This window comes from Neofelis nebulosa, chromosome 7 (genome assembly GCF_028018385.1).
Source record: "Neofelis nebulosa isolate mNeoNeb1 chromosome 7, mNeoNeb1.pri, whole genome shotgun sequence".
Taxonomy (NCBI): domain Eukaryota; kingdom Metazoa; phylum Chordata; class Mammalia; order Carnivora; family Felidae; genus Neofelis; species Neofelis nebulosa.
Genome location: NC_080788.1, coordinates 137,121,217 through 137,141,067, shown reverse-complemented (window position 1 = coordinate 137,141,067; position 19,851 = coordinate 137,121,217). Strand labels below are relative to the sequence as shown.

At 52.0% G+C, this 19,851-nt stretch overlaps 1 protein-coding gene across 2 annotated transcripts in view; it reads left to right on the top strand.

The window, feature by feature from the left end:
- The window catches only part of ITPK1 (inositol-tetrakisphosphate 1-kinase), a 179,845-nt gene that overhangs the window by 42,713 nt on the left and 117,281 nt on the right, over window positions 1-19,851 (top strand). The window lies entirely within an intron of this gene.

The following is a 19,851-nucleotide window of genomic DNA, read 5'->3' as shown; positions in this document are numbered from 1 at the left end:
CAAGAGTCTGGGTGCTTAGCTTCTTCACTTGCATGTCATTTTTAACTTCTCCCCCTGTGGAATCTCTGTGGTTTCTGCCCTGGCAGAACGTGGGTCATGCTTGGTGGTCTCTGGGTCTTGTGGAGTTGCAGTGGGGTCATCGGTGGAAGGAGCTGGCTTGGGGGAGAAGTGGGGCTCTGGGTGGGAGTGGGGGTACAGGGTGCGGGAGCTTAGCCACCCCGCCAGACATCCGTGGTCCTGATGCCCCCACGGTTGGTCCATGCCTGCCCTCTGTCTTTGCTGAGGGAGCACGAGTCCCCCTGGGCCCCTGCCTTGGCTGTTCAGCCCTCTGAGGGTGAGTCTTCTCCTATCTTGGACCATTCTTGTGAGTGGTATCATCTCCAAGAGTACTCTTTCCCCTCTCCTTTCCCCCTCCCCCTCCCCAGGTCAGGTGCATCCCCATCCTGCTATCAGTTGGTGACACCCAATCTTCTCTGTGGGCCACTGGCTCCTGGAAGGTGGACCGAGTCAGTATGGGGGGCTCCTGACCCTTGGGCTGCCTCACTCTGGGACAGACTTAAGTCAGGTGCTCATTGGCTGGAGAAGGAGGGATGGATGGAGAGAGAATCCCTCCCAGGGCCTGGGGCGGGCTCTGTGGCCCCAAAATAGATGTACCTGCTCTGACAGTGGCCATTGGGGGTGGTTGGTGGGGTGGGGCTGGGGCTGGGTGGCTCTGTCTGGAAGCCTTGGTCTCCCTCTGGTCTCCCTCCTTGTAGCAGGTTGAACTTGTCACCTGGAGGCTGAGGTTGGTTTTGGGGGAGGAGGCAGTTTCTGGAAGCCCCTCATCAACTGTAGAGTTTTCAACCAGGCTCATTTTGGCTCTGCAAAGTTGTGTGATCTGCACTGAGTTTTTCTGTGGACCTTAATTTCTTACACATTAAAAGAGGGAAGTCAGAATTCAGGAATGGCTGAGAAGTATGCTTTCGGGGCCGCTTCTGATTGATTGGTAATGGCTGCCTGGAGGAATCTAAATCTGTGAGTGGCTGAGGGCAGGGGTTGATTGATAATGCCTGTCAGGGGTCCAGCAGTGGGCAGAGGAAGTGCAGTTGTACCTTGGTCATTCTGGGGCCAGGTGTCTCACATCGGTCCTGCTCCAGGATGCTTTGGCTTATTTTGGTCTCTTAGTCCTTACCTACGGTTACCTTGGATGTCACCAGATCCTTTGCAGATGCTGCTGTACCCACCATCAAGTCCTGGCCTTAAAGTTGGAGCTGTAGCTGGAGGTTGCTAAGAGAAGGTCCAGGTGCTTCCCTGAGGTTAACTATAGCGCTTGTTCAGGTTCACGAAGAAATTTCTGCGGGGGAACGATATTTAGAGGAAGTGAATTCACGTGCTCCCCAATAAACACGTTACTTAAAAGGGGGAAAAATGTGCCCTTCCCCCAATACCTGATTCCTGTCCTGGAAAATCTTAGACTAACACAGTAGGGTGCCACTACCCCTACCAAAAGAGGGAGGGGGGGAGGGGAGAAGAGGGGAGAGGGACTTGGAATTTCAGGATGTGAGGAATAATCTGGGGGTTCAGTGTGTTTGCTTTACATGGCTTCCTGGGAAGGTTTAGATGAAAACCTCTAGTTATTTATTTATTCAATTTTTTTTAAGTTTTTTCTTTTTTTTTTAAATTTGAGAGAGAGAGAGAGAGAGAGTGCCTGTGTGAGTGTGAGTGGGGGAGGGGCAGAGAGAGGGTGAGAGAGAGAGAGAGAGACAGACAGACAGAGAGAGAGCATCCTAAGCAGGCTCCATGCTGTCAGCACAGAGCCCAACGTGGGGCTGGGACCTCACAAACTGTGAGATCACGACCTGAGCCAAAATCAAGAGTCGGATGCTTAACTGAGCCACCAGGGCGTCCGGGACTTAAAACCTTGGAGCCATTGTTACGGAGTGTACCGGGCAGAAGAGTTACGAAATGCTTCCTTGATGTGTCTGCTGTTCCTTTTGGTGATGACTTCGGGGAGGAAGTGGTGACCGGGCACCAGAGAGAAGCCAAACTGGACGCTTTCCACGCCAGTATCTAAAAATAAAACCTACCGCGACGCCTCCCTGTTCACCTCCTCCTGGCAGCCCCGAGTGTTTGGAGAACTTGAAATTTCAAGATGTAGAGAAAGACTCTTTGCAAAATCTGGAAGCCAAGGCACTTGGCTGGGTTTTCAAACTTAGCCAGGCCTCTGTGCGCCAGATCCCTGGGCTGGTGGGCCGCTGGGTGCTGGAGATGGTGGGTGCTCGCCAGATACGAGGTGTCAGTGACTGAGGGGGCGGAGAGGAAGCGTGCCGTCAGCCAACACCCAGTATCTCTTGTGTCTGGCCCCCCAGTGGCAATGTCCCTTTTTGTGCAGCCGTCCAGTGACACGAGTAGTGCTTTCATGCCCATTTTAGAGACGAGCCTCCATTGAGGCTCAGGATGTTGTGACTTCCCCTGGGGGAACTCAGCTGGTAAGTGGTAGAGTTGGGTTTTGACTGTGGGTCAGTTTGTCTCCAGAGCCCGTGGTTTTTCTGCTCCATTTATTGACTGTTTCCAGGCCTGTTGTCACCTGGGCTTTGGCTTCTATTTAGAAAAAGGATATTGGGGTCCGGGGTCAGGAACCGAGACTGTAGAGTGCTGGTAAGATCCCAAGGTGCCCTCCCGTCAGGGAAGTTATTTCTCTGCCTGGGATTTAAAGGCAGTAGTAACAACGTGAGTGTTGACATTTATCGGGGACTGTGGTGTACCAGGCACTGATACCGTTTACTTGACAGAAACATCTGTGGGGAACCTCTCCAAGGTAGGATGGGAGCACATTCAAGAAAGCAAAATTTGGGGCGCCTGGGTGGCTCAGTCTGTTAAGCGTCTGACTTTGGCTCAGGTCTTGATCTCGCGGTTCATGAGTTCGAGCCTCACATTGGGCTCTCTGCTGTCAGCACAGAGCCTGGAGCCTGCTTCAGATTTTGTGTCTCCCTCTCTTCTCTGCCCTTCCCCCGCTCGCACGCTCTCTTTCCCTGTCTCAAAAATAAATAATATTAAAATTAACAAAAACAAAAGAAAGCAAAATTTGCAGGTCCTCAACTTCCTCATGTGCTCATTTCCTCACCACATCTGCTTGGGAAGGAGCTTGTAAACCCTCCTTCCTGGCACCCTTTCCACATTGGCCTCCTCCCGCTTCTGCGGAGGCAGTGCATGCAGCAGTGAGGGTTAGGATCACCTGGGCCCAGGTTTCTGGCTGTGTGACCTTGCGCTAGATGCCTAACCACTCGGAGCCTCCGTCTCCCTGTCTGTAAAATGAGGACAATACTTGTGCCTGTCCCCCGGGGTCACCTGAGACCTAATTGAGTTAATTTGGGTAAGGCAGCTGGCACCATGCTTCGCACACAGCAAGCTTGTTATTTACATTGTCAAGGCAGATACGACCCTGGGGCATAAAACCCACCTAGGCCTTGTCACCCATGGTCCCCCTGGGGCAGGTAAGGTTTCTCCAGTTCTTCCCTTGCAACAAAATTGAAAGAGGATCTGAACGAGTTGTCAGCTGATAGAGCATTAGAAATGATTTTTGATAACAAATGACTATAATTCTTAGCATATAATTTTAAAGGAATTCAGAGAATTTGCTATGTAAATCTCTTCCCATCCCATCCTTTTGCTTGGAGAACGGGTGTTAGCGCTTGCATCTATAAACACTGAAAAATACAACTGACAGTGAGCTCTGCCTTCATCTGTGGGTACTTGAAATACTTTTGAAAAATTCCCACTCGTCTCTCCTGAGATGTGTTCCTAATAAGCTGTGATGTTTTTCCTTGTACAGTCAGTGATGTTTCGGTCATGTGCATCCGTTATGTACTGATAGCAATTGTAATAATAATTCAAGCCAGAAGAAAATTTCTGACACTTAGAGCTTAATGGTCACACGAAATTAAAAAATTGAAACCTTTATATACATACAGTGCTTTTTTGCCTAGTAGTGTAATAGACTACTCAGTAAAAGGCCTTTAACCCTAGAATTCACTGAAGGATGCGGGTTGGGTATTGGGCTTGGAGGAGGCAAAGGGAACTTTTCTGAATCTCCCAGTGGTTAAGAGGCACTGGGTTCTGTAATTTTAGGATGGATGGTGGTGGACCTCAAATCGCTATGGTATTTAGATTCCACTGGATCCATTTAAAAGAGAAACAGGAACAGTTTTATTTTGAAATGTTAATATTTACAATATGTTGGAAATTACATCCTTTCCAAGTATTTAAACTTACGATGAGAAATTTTAGATGTCAACTGGAAAGTGCACAAAAAGATACGTAATTGTAAACATTTATTCTGGGGGCTTTGGTTGGAAGGCCACTGCTTTAGGACGCTACCCCATTGACTTCTCAGAACTGGGCTCAGAGGCAGGTGCCATCTCCGAGGGGGCAGTGGCTTGGCTCCTAGGCCATCCAGACGCTGGGGCCTGTGCGGCCACCGAGACCCAGAAAAGCCTTGGCAACGGGCCGCAGACGCTGGGGCCTGTCTGCGGGCCGACTGGTGTCCCCTAACCTGGGCCTGTTAGGCCAGGTGGTGCTGTAATTAGGAAAACCTGCTGTTCTCTGCTCATGTAGCACGAGAAGCCCCCAGTCCAGGAGGAGTGCTGCCTTGTGTTTAATGTCGGGGCTCAGGCAAGAAGACAAGGGGAGAGTGAGGCACACTGTGAGATGGGGTGCCCTCTGCTCCCAGCTCCGGAGGGGCTGCCTGTCATGACAGTGATGGTCGCAGGCACCTGTTTGCCTCGGTTTCTTCCTCGGTATTATTGTAATGAGGATGCCGGACACGCCCTGACTCCTCCATTTCAGGCCTTGCTTAGCCACTGAGGCCCCTGACGGCCAGCAGGTGTGGGTTGGGAAGACTGGGCTCTCCCTGTAGCGGCATTCAGCGCATCTTTCTCGGGTGCCTGCGGTGCGCCAGGCCGCGGGTGTGGGGGACTCACCGTGCCAAAGCCTGGTTCCTTCCTTCTGAAGTCTGCAGTCTGCGGTCGGCATCCAGAGCCAGAGTTGGTGGGGGTCACTTGCACAGGCGTGCAAGAGATGAAGTCAGGAAGGCGTCCCAGAGAAAGGCAGGGTAAGCCTTGCTCATGGCTATAGGCCTCGTCCACCTGACAGAGCCTAGCTGAGAGCCAGGTTCAAACCCATGGTCCCGACAGGTGCTTCACCTATGTCCCAGGCTGTTCTGCTCCTGCTCCTGCAACACACAGGTTGCAGAAATGACCAAATGCAAGCTGTGGCACAGCCATCAGTGTCCCTCCACCCACTGAGCCTTCATTTGGAGAAAACATTTCTTTTTTTTTTTTTTTTTTTTTTAATTTATTTTTGGGACAGAGAGAGACAGAGCATGAACGGGGGAGGGGCAGAGAGAGAGGGAGACACAGAATCGGAAACAGGCTCCAGGCTCCGAGCCATCAGCCCAGAGCCTGACGCGGGGCTCGAACTCACGGACCGCGAGATCGTGACCTGGCTGAAGTCGGACGCTTAACCGACTGCGCCACCCAGGCGCCCCATGGAGAAAACATTTCTTGACCTCCTGGGTCATCTGTGGCCTCGGGGGCCTAGGGTGTGAGCCTAGGGCTCTGCCGAAGGCCAAGCAGGAAGTTTGCATCAGCCTTGAAGGATGGCGTTACCTTGGGAGCATTTTCCACTCTGACCTGATCTGTGGGGAAGGCTTGGGAGGGAAGCCTGGGAGGTTCTTTGTCCTTGGACCCCATTGCCCCTTTCTAGGGCAGCCCTGAACTTAAGGGAAGGAGATCTGGAAAGAACAACTCATCTGTTGTCCTGCCACCTCCAGCCTCAGCATCCTCAGGAAGGTGTGTTTTGCATCCCTGCCTCGCACATTATGGGGGCTTTCACCAGTTTGCAAAGCCCAAGGGGAGAAGGAGAGGGCTGTTTGCAGGAGAGGGGGCCGGAGTTGTATTTTAAAATGCAAACGAACAAGCTGTAAGTGTGGGAAGTACAGCCACCCGTCATAGATTCACTGTCTTCCTTCCAAATTCTTTGAGAATCCAGACATTACGAAACCCAGTCCCCGGAGCAGCCGCTGTTTCTCAAGTGGGCAAGGACGAAAGAAGTTTCCCCAGCTTGCCGGGCAGGCGGCAGGCCTTTGCTCCGGGTTTCTCCAGAATTGTTGCTTGCTTGAGATGTTGGAGTGCTTTGTATACATGTTTGCACTGTTCCTGTGCGAACCATTCGGGAAAGGAGGTTGGGTGGTGGTCCCTCAAGCAGAAAGGGAAAGACGGGCTGAGAGCTAGAGGGGGCGTGCCAGGCGGTCTAGGGCTCGTCTGTGCTGTGGTGGGGGCCTGTGAGGACACAGGGGTGGACGGTTAGGGGAGGGTGGACAGAGGATGAGGAAAGCCTTGTAGGGAAGTTGATGCTTCTTGATACAGGATATACCCAGCTTAGGTTGGGGGGGGCGGGTAAGATATTTGAATGTCGTTACAGGCAGAGAGCACATGTGAACAAGGACCCAGAAGCTGGGCAAGGGGGTCTTTTGTCTGTGAGAGGCTTGGAAACACTGGGTCCTTGGCCCCGATGGAGTTGGCAAGTAGTCAGGCCGGAGAGGGCAGTGGGGCCAGACCTAGAATGGGCTGGTGATCTGTTCACGGGCGTGGGTTCAGTGGGCATTAAAGGGCTTTTGTGTCAGAGAGGTGTGTGCTCCAGTGACAAGGCATGACAGGAGATCCCACTGCAGGGCATATGGAGGACGGTTAGATAAAGACTGGGCTGGAACGGGGCGCCTGGGTGGCGCAGTCGGTTGAGCGTCCGACTTCAGCCAGGTCACGATCTCGCGGTCCTTGAGTTCGAGCCCCGCGTCAGGCTCTGGGCTGATGGCTCGGAGCCTGGAGCCTGTTTCCGATTCTGTGTCTCCCTCTCTCTCTGCCCCTCCCCCGTTCATGCTCTGTCTTTCTCTGTCCCAAAAAAAAAAAAAAAAAAAAAAAAAGACTGGGCTGGAAGGCAGAGAACTGGGTCTTCTGAAAGGAGCCCGGGACCATGGCCTGCAGTGGTGGTGGTCATGGTGATGGGGTCTGGCTGGGATTAATTCAGTAGTGGAAGGCAGGGGGAGACAGATGATGGGACGTGGGCGGATGTGGCGGGTGAGTGAGATTGAGGGTCACTTCCCAGACTTCTCACTTGTTTCTGGACATGCATGGGGGTGCAAGGAGAGGACCAGTGAGGGGGGAGGGCTGGTTCAGATAGGCGCGTTGAATCCAGTAACTGGCTTATTGAAAGCCAGAGGGAGAGAGTCTGTTGGCTGAGCAGGGTGCTTCTTTCCAAGGTTTACAGATGTTGAGTTCTCTGGCCAGCTGTAAGAAATATATTTGTTATTTGGGTAATATTTTCAGTGGTTCAGAAATTGCTTTAAAAGGTATGTACTTAGAGACGCCTGGGTGGCTCAGTCAGTTCAGCATCTGACTTCAGCTCAGGTCATGATCTTACAGTTTGTGAGTTGGAACCCTTGTGTTGGGCTCTGTGCTGGCAGCTCAGAGCCTGGAGCCTGCTTCGGATTCTGTGTCTCCCTCTCTTGCTCTGCCTCTCCCCTGCTCATTCTCTCTCTCTCTCTCTCAAAAATAAAAACATTAAAAAAAAAAAAAAGGTACGTACTTAAAAGTGTCAGATGATTTAATCCTCGCCTGGGTTCACTCTGCCACCAACACCGTCTGCACGGTGCTTTTGCTGCCTGGCCTTGTGCCCTCACTAGATTTTATTTCCAGGTGGTTGGGGCCCACGAGGGGTGGACATTCTGCCTTTTGTCTGTCCCCTCTGCCGGGTGTTTGGGAGCCAAATACAGGGGCTCCGAGAATATAGGTTGTCTTGGTGTTTACTGGGGGCCTGACGTCCTCGTAGCTGGAAGAGCTCATGGCAGTTATCGAGCTGTCTCCTCATGGGCGGGGGCTTTTCTCAAGGCTACCAGAATGTGACTCTGACCCTGACCTCTGATAGCAGACAGCAGCACCTCTAGGGAGCATGGCCATGAGATTGGGAAGTCGACTCTATGAAGAACGTTTCCATGGTTGTTTGGGTCTGTTATTGGGATACAGATTACTCTTTTTTTTTTTTCAATAAAAAATTTTTTTTTAATGTTTATTTATTTTAGAGAGAGAGGGAAAGAGAGAGAGCGAGCGAGCGAGCGAGCCAGTAGGGGAGGGGCAGAGGGAGAGGGAGACAAGAATCTGAAGCAGGCTCCAGGCTCCGAGCTGTCAGCACAGAGCCTGATGTGGGGCTTGAACTCACGAACCGCGAGATCGTGACCTGAGCTGAAGTTGGATGCTTAACCAACTGAGCCACCCAGGTGCCCCCAGGTATACAGATTGTTCTTGTCTGTGCTTGACCTTCCCGAGGAGCCCAGAGACCTGGGTTTGAGTTTCCATTAGTTTGTCTTCTGAGTATGTGATCCTACCTTAATCATCTTTAAAATGGGAGGACATTTACTACACAGGCCCTAAGACATCTGATGGAAGCTTAAGGAGTACGGGTTTATTGTCCCCTCATCCTTTGTTACGAACCATGTGGCTTAAGGGTGGAGGGGCACAGCCGTAAGTGAGGCAGTGCTTAGAAAAATACGTTGTCTACTGATCTCTTTGCTTTGCCCTCCCCACCTTTCATCATCCAAGTAACACTTTTTGGTTTCTAGCTGTGTGAATTTAGCTTAACTCCTTTTTTATTTATACTTTATTTTTTTATTTTTGAGAGAGAGAGAGAGAGTGAGTGGGAGAGGGGCAGAGAGAGAGGGAGACACAGGATCCAAAGTGGTCTCCGTGCTGTCCACCCGATGCAGGGCTCGAACTCAGAAACTGGGAGATCATGACCCGAGTTGAAATCAGATGCTTAACCGACTGAGCCACCCAGGCACCTCTGAATTCCTTTTTAAAAGATACATGTTATTTCTTACCATTTGAAATGCAGGTATTTGTATTTCTTTTTTTCAAAACATTGAAAATTATTTTCATTCTCCGTCATTTACTTAGCATATATATGTAACAGAGTCAGACAAGTTTATGTGAAAACATCAGGGTATTTTTTACAATAATGGTGCATGGGGCGGGGGGAATGTTCTTTAAATCAGGGTCTGCTCTTATCAGATGTTTTTAGGAGCTGTTAAGAGACACATCTTGGAGGACGACATGGGAAAATGCTCATGAGCTGCTATGTGCTGCCCATGTACGCTGAATGGTTTCAGTTCTGTCAGTTTTATTTTTATTCTTGAGCTTTTTAGGCTTGCTGTTGCAAATAGAAACTGTCTCTGGCGTCGGGGCAGTCCTGTGTGGCTTCGGAGGCCTGTGATTCTCAGTTCTGGGGTGTTCTTTCCCCAGCCTTTGACTCGGTGAGTCAACTTGAACTTATCCTTAAAACAGAAAGCGGCCCTGCCAGGGAAGCCGGGCACCGGTGCTCCACGGTGCCAGGGTGTGCCCTGTCAGGACCCAGGCTTCTCCATACCATTCCACATGGAGTCGGGGCCCTGGGTCCCTGGTCCCCTTCCGCGCAGTGACCATACAAGCGAAGAGATGAAAAGAGGCACGTGGGGGAAATAGGAAGGGAGGAAAAGGGCAACCGAAAGCCGTTGCCTGTTTTGAGGTTGCTTGGAGGTGGTGTTGTCCAGGGCGTCACTCCTCAAAATGTGGTCCTCCAGCCGTCAGCATTGCCATCGCCCTTGGCATGGCCCAGAGCTGGTTGGAGTTGCCAGCCCAGAGCTGCTCAGTCCCGGTCCTCCATGCAGTTGTAGGAGTGCCAGTGCAGCTGGGAGGGGGGGGCCCTCTGGGGGCTGAGACTGGGCGAGGTGGGGCATTGACTGGAGGGCCCTGGGTGCATGGCCTGCGCTGTGAGAAGCAGGCATTGCCTTCGGCTCAGGCTCGCGGACCACCAAGCGGCTTGAGTCTTTCATTGGCCAAGAAGCTGGCATCACCCTCCCCACTGTCATGTTTTTATTTGTGCTGTTAGACGTGTGCTCAGGTGTCACCTTGCCCGTGACACCTTCCTGGCTCTCTCAGCGGATCCCCCCCACCCCCGGCTTCCCATGCCTAGCTGGAGCTACAAGTCGATGTCTTCTGGGCCAGAACTTTCTTGTCTCTGGGGAGTGCAGGGCCTGGCCCTGGTGTGTGCTCCATATACTGGGTGATGTGGGTGATTGAAACCCTTGATTATTCTTTCTTCATGAAGTACTATGTGTTCATTTCTGAAATTTGGGGAGAGAAAGACCGGCTTAAAGATGAAAGCCCAGAGATAATCTTTGAAACACTTATTTCGGTCTTTTTTCGTACCTTTACCTAAAATACGTCGTTAAGTATTGTGTGAATCCAGGTTGGGCTTTTCTTATCTGTAGGTTTTCTGACCTGCGTTTGGAGAATGGACACACGTTGATTTGCTTGTGCTGTTTACTCCCCTTGGAAATGATCCTTGCGAGGGCGGCACCAGTTTTCTGCCATCCCGCTGTCTCAGCCTCAGGAACCTTTTCTCTGCTCTGGAACCCTAGGTTCTAGTGGTTTCTGGTTTGCTGTTCCGAACAGTGCTGCCGTTCTCTCTTTGGTTCTCTGTTTGGATCGCCCTCTAGAAGTGACGTTACTGAGTCTGAGGCACCAGGATCTTACAGTGTGTGGAGCCCTGTGGCCTGTAGACCGTTTGTGGCCCTGAGCCGCTGCCCACGGTGTGGACTCAGTGGTGGTTTATCACAGTGTCCCCTTGCCTGGCTCTGTGCCAGCAGTGCGGGGCGGGGGGGGGGGGGGGGTTAGGGGACCCAGGGACGGACAGGCAGCCTTGGCAGTGGCTGATGCCTCCGAAAGGCTGTGTGTGGCTGCCACTCGGCCACCCTGCCTGAAGATTGCAGTGGCTGCTCCTGCACTGTGCTGGTCTCTGGCCTCTGGGAGGTGAGGGAGGACAGTGCTGGGGCAGGTCTTTGAGGCCCCTGGGCCTAGAGGGAGGGGCAGACCGTTAGAAGCCCAGGCTGTGGGAGAATTGATTGGGTCCTGAGGAACCCAGTCAGATGGGCAACTCCTTAGGGAGGGGTCACTATAACAGGTGGGGGAGGTGATCAAAGCAGATGTGCACACAGCCTCGTGTGGTCTGGGAACTTCCGTAAGCATTTACCGTGTTAACTAATTTAATCCCCACGACAATCCAGAGAAGGACGGTTAGTACTCTTATAGGTGCTGTTTAATGGATAAACTTCTGTTATCCCCACTTTACAGATGAGGCAACTGAGTCCGAGAGAGCTCGCCCCAGTCCCTGAGCTAGCACGAGGCAGAGAAAACCCAGCACGCTGGCTCCCTGGTCCATCTGTGACCCTCCGCGCCCCACTGCTGGTTTTGCATGATTCTGAAAGCAGTGCTTCCTTGCAATTCCTTTGCCTGCGGTGTCTTGAACCCTCTCCTGGACCGGGCCCATCTGTCTGCTGGCCAGCTGCTCAAGTGCTCTTTCTCACACAAGCCCCATCTTGACCCAGCGAGGCCGCAGCACCAGGGGGACAGGGTGATGTCCCATCCCTTGGAGGGGTTCATGAAGCCCTTGACAGTTGGTTCCCACTCCAGGGAACCTAACCCGGGCCTCTTCCTCAAGTGCACCCCAAAGCACCCCGTGCAGAGGCCCAGCAGCCTGTGGCGAGGCCTGGTCCTCCGCATACCCTCTCCTGGCAGCCCGCCATGCCTCTCCTTGTCCATCTGGCTGACACTTATTAATCTGTCTGAACGAGCTCCCGGCCGCCAGCTCCTTAAGCCTTCCTGGATACCCTAGGCCGAGAGAGCCCCTCCCTCTTGTGGGCCGCAACATACCCTGTGTGCCCCACCTCCCAGACACAGAAGCTTCCATTGCATGGTGTAATCGTGGACTGTGGGGGCTTTTCCCACTTCTCCGGAGCCTCTGTAGGGCCGTGGACCATGCCTTGTTTTTCTGGAGACTGTGCAGGCCTAGCATTCTGGCTCATAGATGCACCTTATCAAGAACTCTTTGGAAATCAATGGAAACTAATTAAATATTACAGAAATACATGAATTGGCAAAGTTCCCCATCATCTTATTCTCTAGAGGTAATCACTACGAACCTCTCCATTGGTTTCTCTGGCTATAGTAACATACCTTTTTTTATTCTTTTGGTTCCTTAAAACCTACTTAAAACCCCTTTTTTTAAAAAATAATTTATTGTCAAATTGGCTTCCATACAACACCCAGTGCTCAGCCCAACAAGTGCTCTCCTCAATGCCCATCACCCACTTTCCCCTCCCACCCACCCCCCCATCCACCCTCAGTTTGTTCTCTGTATTTAAGAGTCTCTTATGTTTTGCCTTTAAAAACCTTTTAATGAGTGTGTAATGTGATGGTTCTGACTGACAGTGCCTTTGAACCGACGAAATACGGTAATAGCATACTTGTATAAATTGTGGAAATTTCTTAATCTGTGCCTGCTAATGTGTAAAGGCAGGGCCCGGCTGAGAGATATTGGCATGTCTTTTTCAGCAACAGGTTGATGTGTCATGTGGCACCGTTTTGAAAGGTCAGAAAGTATACATGAGTTGGAGAATCTTCCTCGTTCTTACAAAGTGCTAACTTAGGAGATAATTTGCCATTTTAGTTACTCAAAGAAGAACGAGCTTTCGTGAATTTGATAGTCTAGGAGATTCCTCCCTTTTAGCGTTCTGTATGCTTGACGCTCTCTCGCTTTCCCCAAAGGAAAGGTTAGTAACACAGAAGAAGTAAATCGAGGTGAGGAACAGAGGAGATGTAATATTGGCTGTTGGGCCTGGTGCTGTGAGGACACACTAGAGTGGTGCTGAGCTTCCTGGTAGCCAGTGCGTGCAGAGAAATGAGATTAGAACTCTCAAGTCATCAGGAGAGAGAGAGAGTAAAATCTATGGAGAGGCTTGAACCATCCTTCCTAAACTGTTGAAGAACATAGAGTCACAAATAGGACATTGTTGTCTTGATGTGCATGAAAACAGAAAATTGTAAGACAAGCAGAAATATGTGGCCTGAGCACATTCTCCATGACTCTCCATGAGAGTCATGCCAAGGATATTGTGTTTTGGGGGGATCTCTGCCTGGCTGGCTTTCATCCTCCTAACACCCCTCCACCTGCAGCTTCACTGTGGAGCTGTCAGGATTGATATTTGGCTGCCAGTAGCAGATTGGGAATAACAGTGGCTTAAATAAAATCTTACATTTATTTCTCTCTATGCCAAAGAAGCCGGATGCAGGCTAATCTGGGGCTGGTGCAGGGGCTCCATAAAGTTTTAAAGAACCCCCTTTTCTCTGTTTGTGCCGCACTATCTTCTAGGCCCAAGCTCACCTCCTTGTAAAAGTGGCTGCTGAGGCTCCAGCCGTTGTGTATACATCCCAGGTCATGGGAAAGCAGTATGGGAATAGGGCACCCCTGCCACACACATGAATCTATTCTCATTAGGTGATCTCCTTAGAGATCCCGTGTTATACTGCTGCCCATGCTGGCCTTGGTCAGAGTCGAACGTTCTAATACCTGGAGGCCAGCAGGGTGGGAAGTGCCGTCTTTCTGCTGGGCATGCTGTCACCTCACAGGAGCTTGGGGTTTTGTTCCCGAAGAAGAGGAGAATCGGGAATGGGTGTTGGGCTGCAGCTAGCCGTGCCCAGTGCCCTTGGGCCCAGTGACCCTCAGTTTCCTCATTTACAAAATGGCAATAATAATGGAGCCAGCCTCAGAGGTGGGACATGGACGTGATACGGCTGAGGAGCAGCCCAGAGCCTGGCACACGGCACGTTCTCAGAAGGAGCTGCTCCTTTTTATTCGCTGGTGCCACCATTGTTGATGTCATCCTTAGGGGCCCATGGAAATCAGCAGGAGTTTAAATGAGGTGTATTGTTGAGTGATTGGATGGGTAGATGAGCCAAAATAAAAGGACCCTTGTTGTTTGATTTGTTGTCACAAGAAAAGAAGCTGGAAATGTTACCGTGTAAGTTATATCCATCTGGTTTGCTTAGGGAGGGGCCGACAGGGGTAATGTTCCTGCTGTGGGCCAGCGGGGTCCCAGCTCAGGGTGTTCCCTCCCGACTGGAAGCCCGAGGCCTTCTCCTCGATGCGGGGGCGAGTGCAGCCTGCTTTGTGGTGCCCCCCAGGATCAGAGAAGAGTCTGCCCTGGCTGGGGTGCGTTCGAGGGCATAGGCTGATATATTTACTTCCTCCCTCTGCATCTCCAGTTCCAGCCATGGTGGGGTAAAGGCATCATCATCTCTGAGAGTATGGCTTCCTGACCCTGGACACATAAGACCCCCGCCCCCCGTACTGGCTGGGGGCAGGTCCTGGGAGTCCTGTGCGCAGCTGAGATTTCACTGCTTTTCCCCAAATTTTGCGAATCCAGAGCCATAACTTGGCTCGCTTTCTTTCTTTCTCTCCTTCCTTCCTTCCTTCCTTCCTTCCTTCCTTCCTTCCTTCCTTCCTTCCTTCCCCCTTCCTTCTTTCTTTTCTCTTCTCTTCTCTTCTCTTCTCTTCTCTTCTCTTCTCTTCTCTTCTCTTCTCTTTTCTTTTCTTTTCTTTTCTTTTCTTTTCTTTTCTTTTCTTTTCTTTTCTTTTCTTTTCTTTTCTTTTCTTTGTTTCTCCCTTTCAGCCACCCTTGCCTGGAGAACTCCCCCGGGAAGCACCACAGCCCCATCCTACCCCTGAGTTCTCTGATGTCCTATACAAGTGGCTGGCAGGGTAGCCCTTTCAGGGACCTGGTTGTTCTGGGTCCCTTGTTCCCTGTCTGCACAGGGCAGGACTGTCGGTATTTCTCTCTCTGAACTTTCTATGATGGCCTTAGAGCAACCACCCTATAAGGAGATCCTGGCTCATGCTGTGTCTGCGACTTGGCGGTGCAGCAGGGCACGGTCATTGCTCGCAGAAGTCACTTGGGAGGCGCTCCGGGGTTAGGTGGGGGTTTGGTGGTGTTTGATCAGGGGTCCTGGGGGAACATGTAGGGCGGGGCTCCCAGACATCCAGGCAGTAATCGCCTAGTAAGATCGCTTCAGAGGTCTGAGATGCCCTCAGAATAATTTCAAAATGCTTTGGTGTCTTTCCAGCCCGGATAGCAACAGTGACAGCTCCCGTTTGTGCCTCGCTTGCAGGGTGCCACTGTTAGTGTCCCCGCTTGCCAAGTGAGAGCGCTGAGGTTCAGACACCTGGAGTGCCTTTGCCTTGCACCATCCAGCAAGTGAGCAGCAGAGTGGGACTGGACTCCACGGGTGGGCGATGGCAAAGCCAATGCCTTCAGGCTGCCTGTCTGGACTGAGAGTCTGCTGATGTGCAGCCCTGGGAAGTGGCAAAACCCCTCGGAGGCCCACCTCCCAGATAGCGACAAGACGGACGAATGAGATAGGGCAGGGTTAGGTGAGCAGGCCCTCCTTAGGGGGTGCATGAGCACCTGAAGTCAGGGATGGGGTGTAGGGTGGTATGTAGGGTTGTGGGGTAGTAAGGACCTCTCAGCAGCTCACTGGTTTTCTTGTTCCTGAAATGACTTGAGGGGTCTTATAAAGCCCACCCCCTGTCTAATTGGGCAGAAGTTTGGCCTCGACACTGAGCCTTTCCTATCCTTGGTAGGTGGGGGCCCGGGGGGGTCTCTGGGCAGGACGAGTGTGGGTTTCCTGGCGTGGAGAGGCAGCCCCTGCCTGGATGATATTTTTGCTGCAGGCGCTGCCAAGTGGAAATAAGTTATTTACAGTGTTTTGACAGGATCATCAAAAGCCTGGATAGGAAAGGATGCCTTTGGGACTGAGCTAATGGCCTAGGAGTGTGGCCTGGGGGGAGGGGAGCCTGGTATGGGAGAGAGAGGAGAGACACTTAGTGGGGGCTAGGGGCATGCTTGATTGAGCTTCGTAAATGTGAAGGCCTCCCCTCCCCTAAGCTGAGGGCCTGATAAAGTTGTGTGCTGATTGGCTATTCCGGGCTGACCATTTTGGGCACACATGTTCATTAGACCTGGGTGTCCCCAAGCCAGCTCTGGGCCTCAGCCTCCTAATTTTGCTGTGTGAGGCCTTGGTGCTGTCATTTGTCTAATGGGGACAAGGGCCTCTGCCCAGCCAGCGTGTCCTGGGGAGAAGGGGAAACAAAGACAAAACAGGAGCCTTTGATCCTCCAGAAGGGGTTTGAAAGGGGTTTGAAAATGTGTTTCAAGGGGCACCTGGGTGACTCAGTCGTTTAAGCATCCAACTTCAGCTCAGGTCATGATCTCACGGTTCATGGGTTCGAGCCCCGCGTCAGGCTCTGTGCTGACAGCTCACAGCCTGGAGACTGCTTTGGATTCTGTGTCCCCCCTCCTCCCCCCGCCCCTCCCCCACTTGTGCACACTCTCTCTCTCTCTCTCTCTCTTTCTCGAAAATAAATAAGCATTAAAATAAGAAAGAGAGAAAATGTCTTTCAAGAAGGTCCAGAAGCCCCTCCGGGGTAGCTGGTAGTCCAGAGATAACCAGCAGTCAGACTTCAGGAACGCCCTTGAGTTTTTTCTCTGCATGTAGAAATGGAAGACGTATTTATATATTTTAAACAAAATTGTTATCCTTTTGTAATCTGCTCCCCACAAACACGCTTAGCATATTGTTAGTGTTTCCCCTTTTGTTAAATGTTCGATTTAGGCTTGTGTTCTTAGTCGCCACATAATCTATCCTCTCTGTAACCAGAGTTACTGCGTTCCCTCCGTGGATGTTGGTGGGGGTTCTGGCTTGTCGCTGTGATGCTGCTGTCATGACCATCTGGTTCTGATAGCATTCGGGCAAGTCTGTGATTATTTCTTGGGCTATATAAATAATAAGTCGTATTTATTGTTTTTGCAGTTTATAAAAGGAATATGTACTTCTTGGGGGAAAAGCCCTGAACATTATAGAGAATTGAGGAAAGACACCATTGTTTTAGAGTTTGCCCTTCTGGATTTTTGAATGCACCCAGATCTTAGGCAGAGTCTGTTTCTCTCCCTTTTACCTTCTGTCTTCCCCTGTTCTTTTTCATCCATGCCCCAGACCCTCCTCTCTGCCCATTGTGGCTGTGGGCCTGGGCCAGGCTGCAGCCCTGCTCCTGGGCATTTTGCCTGACCCAGGGAAAGGGACAGAGAGTGTGTGCTTGTGGGGAGGTGGCTGGTCCCTGGGTAGTCGCCAGTCCTGCTTCTTTCCAGCACAGCAGGCTGCTCCCCACGCCTGGCCTGTCTGCACTGTGGTCCTACCCCTCACCCCCCCCCCCCCCCCCTTCCTGCTGGCCTGTGCCTTACTCTGGTTTACATGTATGTGCAGGTTGCTAGCCAAGGGGAAATTCTGACCAGACCAGGTAAGTGAGCTGGGGGAGCTACCACCCCTGCTAACTCCCCCTCCCCCTCAGCAAACATTGTGCTCCAGGGACCAGCCTTTACCACACAATTGTTGGTGGCCATGGGCTAGTTCTTTAGCCCTGGGCCTCAGCCTCCTTGCCTAGAGGGGGTTGTCAATCACCTACCCCCTAAGGTTGAGAAGACTAATTGAGATAGAGTGTCAGAGCACTTACTACAAAGCCTGGCCCAAAATCTATGTTCAGTGATCCGTGACCAGCTGCCAGTTTGTATTCAGGGAACTGAGGACTGGGAAAGGAGCTTTTGAAAAGGAATATCAAACACCACTTGCGTGCCTGCTTCCCTCTGGGCTGGGGGAGTTGGATGTAGCCGTGAGTTAATCTACTGCTTCCCTGATGGGGTGGGTCCAGCCCAGACTTGGGAGGAGAATTTCCAGTGTGGATATGGGCCACCGGCCCCCAGTGAATTCTGACCACATGGCTTTGAGCTAATTCCTGGTCTTTGCTGAGCCTGGGTCCACATCTTTCTTGGACAGTTTTACTTTATCAGACAGACTGTCTCTGTGATGTGGGATCTCTTTAGTATTCAGATGAAGAAACTGAGGCTCAGATATGTCACTTGCTTAAGGATGAATCTGAGGTCACGGAGCCAGCAAGGACCGACTGCTGTGGTCTTTGAACCCAGGCGGGCTTGATCCCAATGGCCTGGGCTCTCTCTGTTCCAGTCACCCTCCCTACCCCAGCCCTCGTGCTTATCTGACCTTGCTGGTTTCCCGTAAAAACCTGTTGTGCCCTTCCTGAATTTTCCAAGGCTGCCGTGAACCCAGCCCTCAATATCTTTTTTTTGTTTTTTTTTTTTATGTGTATTCACTTTTGAGAGAGTGTGATTGGGGGAGGGACGGGTGGGGGGGGACAGAGGATCCGAAGTGGGCTCTGTGCTCGAACTCACGAACCGTGAGATTATGATCTGAGCCGAAGTTGGACACTGAACCAACTGAGCCACCCAGGCGCCCCTGCAGCCCTCAGTATCTTGCATGGGACTTTGCAACAGAGCTGGGCCACTCCCATTCCTGAGCTCTGTCCACTGTCCCCCATGCTGATGCTCACCTGTTCCAGCCTTCAACTGCTCAACTTGCCCTCACTGCAGGTGAGAAGGTTCACACCCTGTCTGCTCTGAACAGCGGTTTTATACTCCTCTTTCTGACTCATTTGTTCCCATTGTTCTGATCCTAATACTGTTTGAGGACTTGGACCCGTCCCTGCTGAACCTCCTCTACGTGGCTCTGGTGATGTGACTTTAATGTGGGGACTACATGCAGAGGCGTGGGCAGGGTGAAGGGACCAGAGCGGGCTGGAGAGGCTCCAGGAGCCTAGCTGTGGGAACTGTTACTGTTCCCAGGGCCGGCGAGGCAACCGTAGTTGTGCTGGGCTGAAGCCCCTGCCCAAGGCATGTTGTTGAAGCGGGGAGAGGAGGGATAAATACCCCAGCCTCACTTTCTTCCTGCCCTCTGATCTTCTGGTACCTTCTGTTGGGCAGATGTAGCTGGAAGTCCAGAGGTCCTCAGAGGTAAGCCTCCAGGAATGGAGCAAGGTGGAGGGGGGGGCGGGGGGGGGCGGTCAACAAGGAGTGACCCACACCCCTCTCTCCCCTGCTTTGTGATTCGGTGGACCCCAGGGCAGAGCAGCATTGTGTCCTGTGGCCCAGAGGTGCCATCCCTGGGCTCTTGGGAGGGCGACTCAGGGTCCTCTGTCCCTAGGCTCTGGCATGACCCCCCAGCTCTGACTTTCCTGTCTGACTCTCCCAGATGTCCCTGTGGCTGTTATCCTACACAGGCCCATTTTGTGATTGTGATTGAGAGAGTTGACACTTGCAGGACTAAGGCCTGGGGCTGGTCCCTTGATTCTTTGCATCACAGGGTGCTTGCTTGGGTCTCTGCCTGTCGGCCCTCTGTTGTCCTCTGGGAACACTGACATAACCCAGTCTCCCAGGGTTCAGCCACCTTGGTGCCCGTGCCTCTGGGAGGCAGACAACCCTAGGGCTGCATCAGAAGAGCAGGAGAAGGGCAGGCCCTTGCCTTGACCTGGGGGCTGAGGAGCTCTCCTGTCAGCACAGCGTGCCTGGAGCTGGTGCGTCTTCCCCCACCCACCTGTTTGTGGCCTCTTGAGATGATTAGTCTATGGCTGAACTGGAAACTCGGGTCGCGGAGCCAGCAAGCCTGGAGATATATGATGCTTGTGGGAAGAAAGGACGTTATTAGGTCAAGGTGGCTGGCTCTGGGGGCCCCTGGCCCGGGCAGCAGGAGCTCCAGGCTCGCTGTCTGCCTGTCGTGCAGCTGGGCTGGGTTCTGGTTCCTTCTCTGTGAAACAGGCTAATGCCCCTGATGGGATCTCTGGCGTTTTATCTCACTCTCCCCTCTTGTGACTCTCCGAAATCTTCAGAAAGCAGGGGTAGGAAGCCTCCCCCATGCTCTCTCCATCTCTGTCTGCTTATTTCTTAGTCTTTCATCTTGAAGACAGCCTGGTGGAGTTGCCTCAGGGATCTGAGCCTGCCTGCCCCCTGGGTGAATTTGTTGATCTGTTTGAAGCAATCCCCTTTGA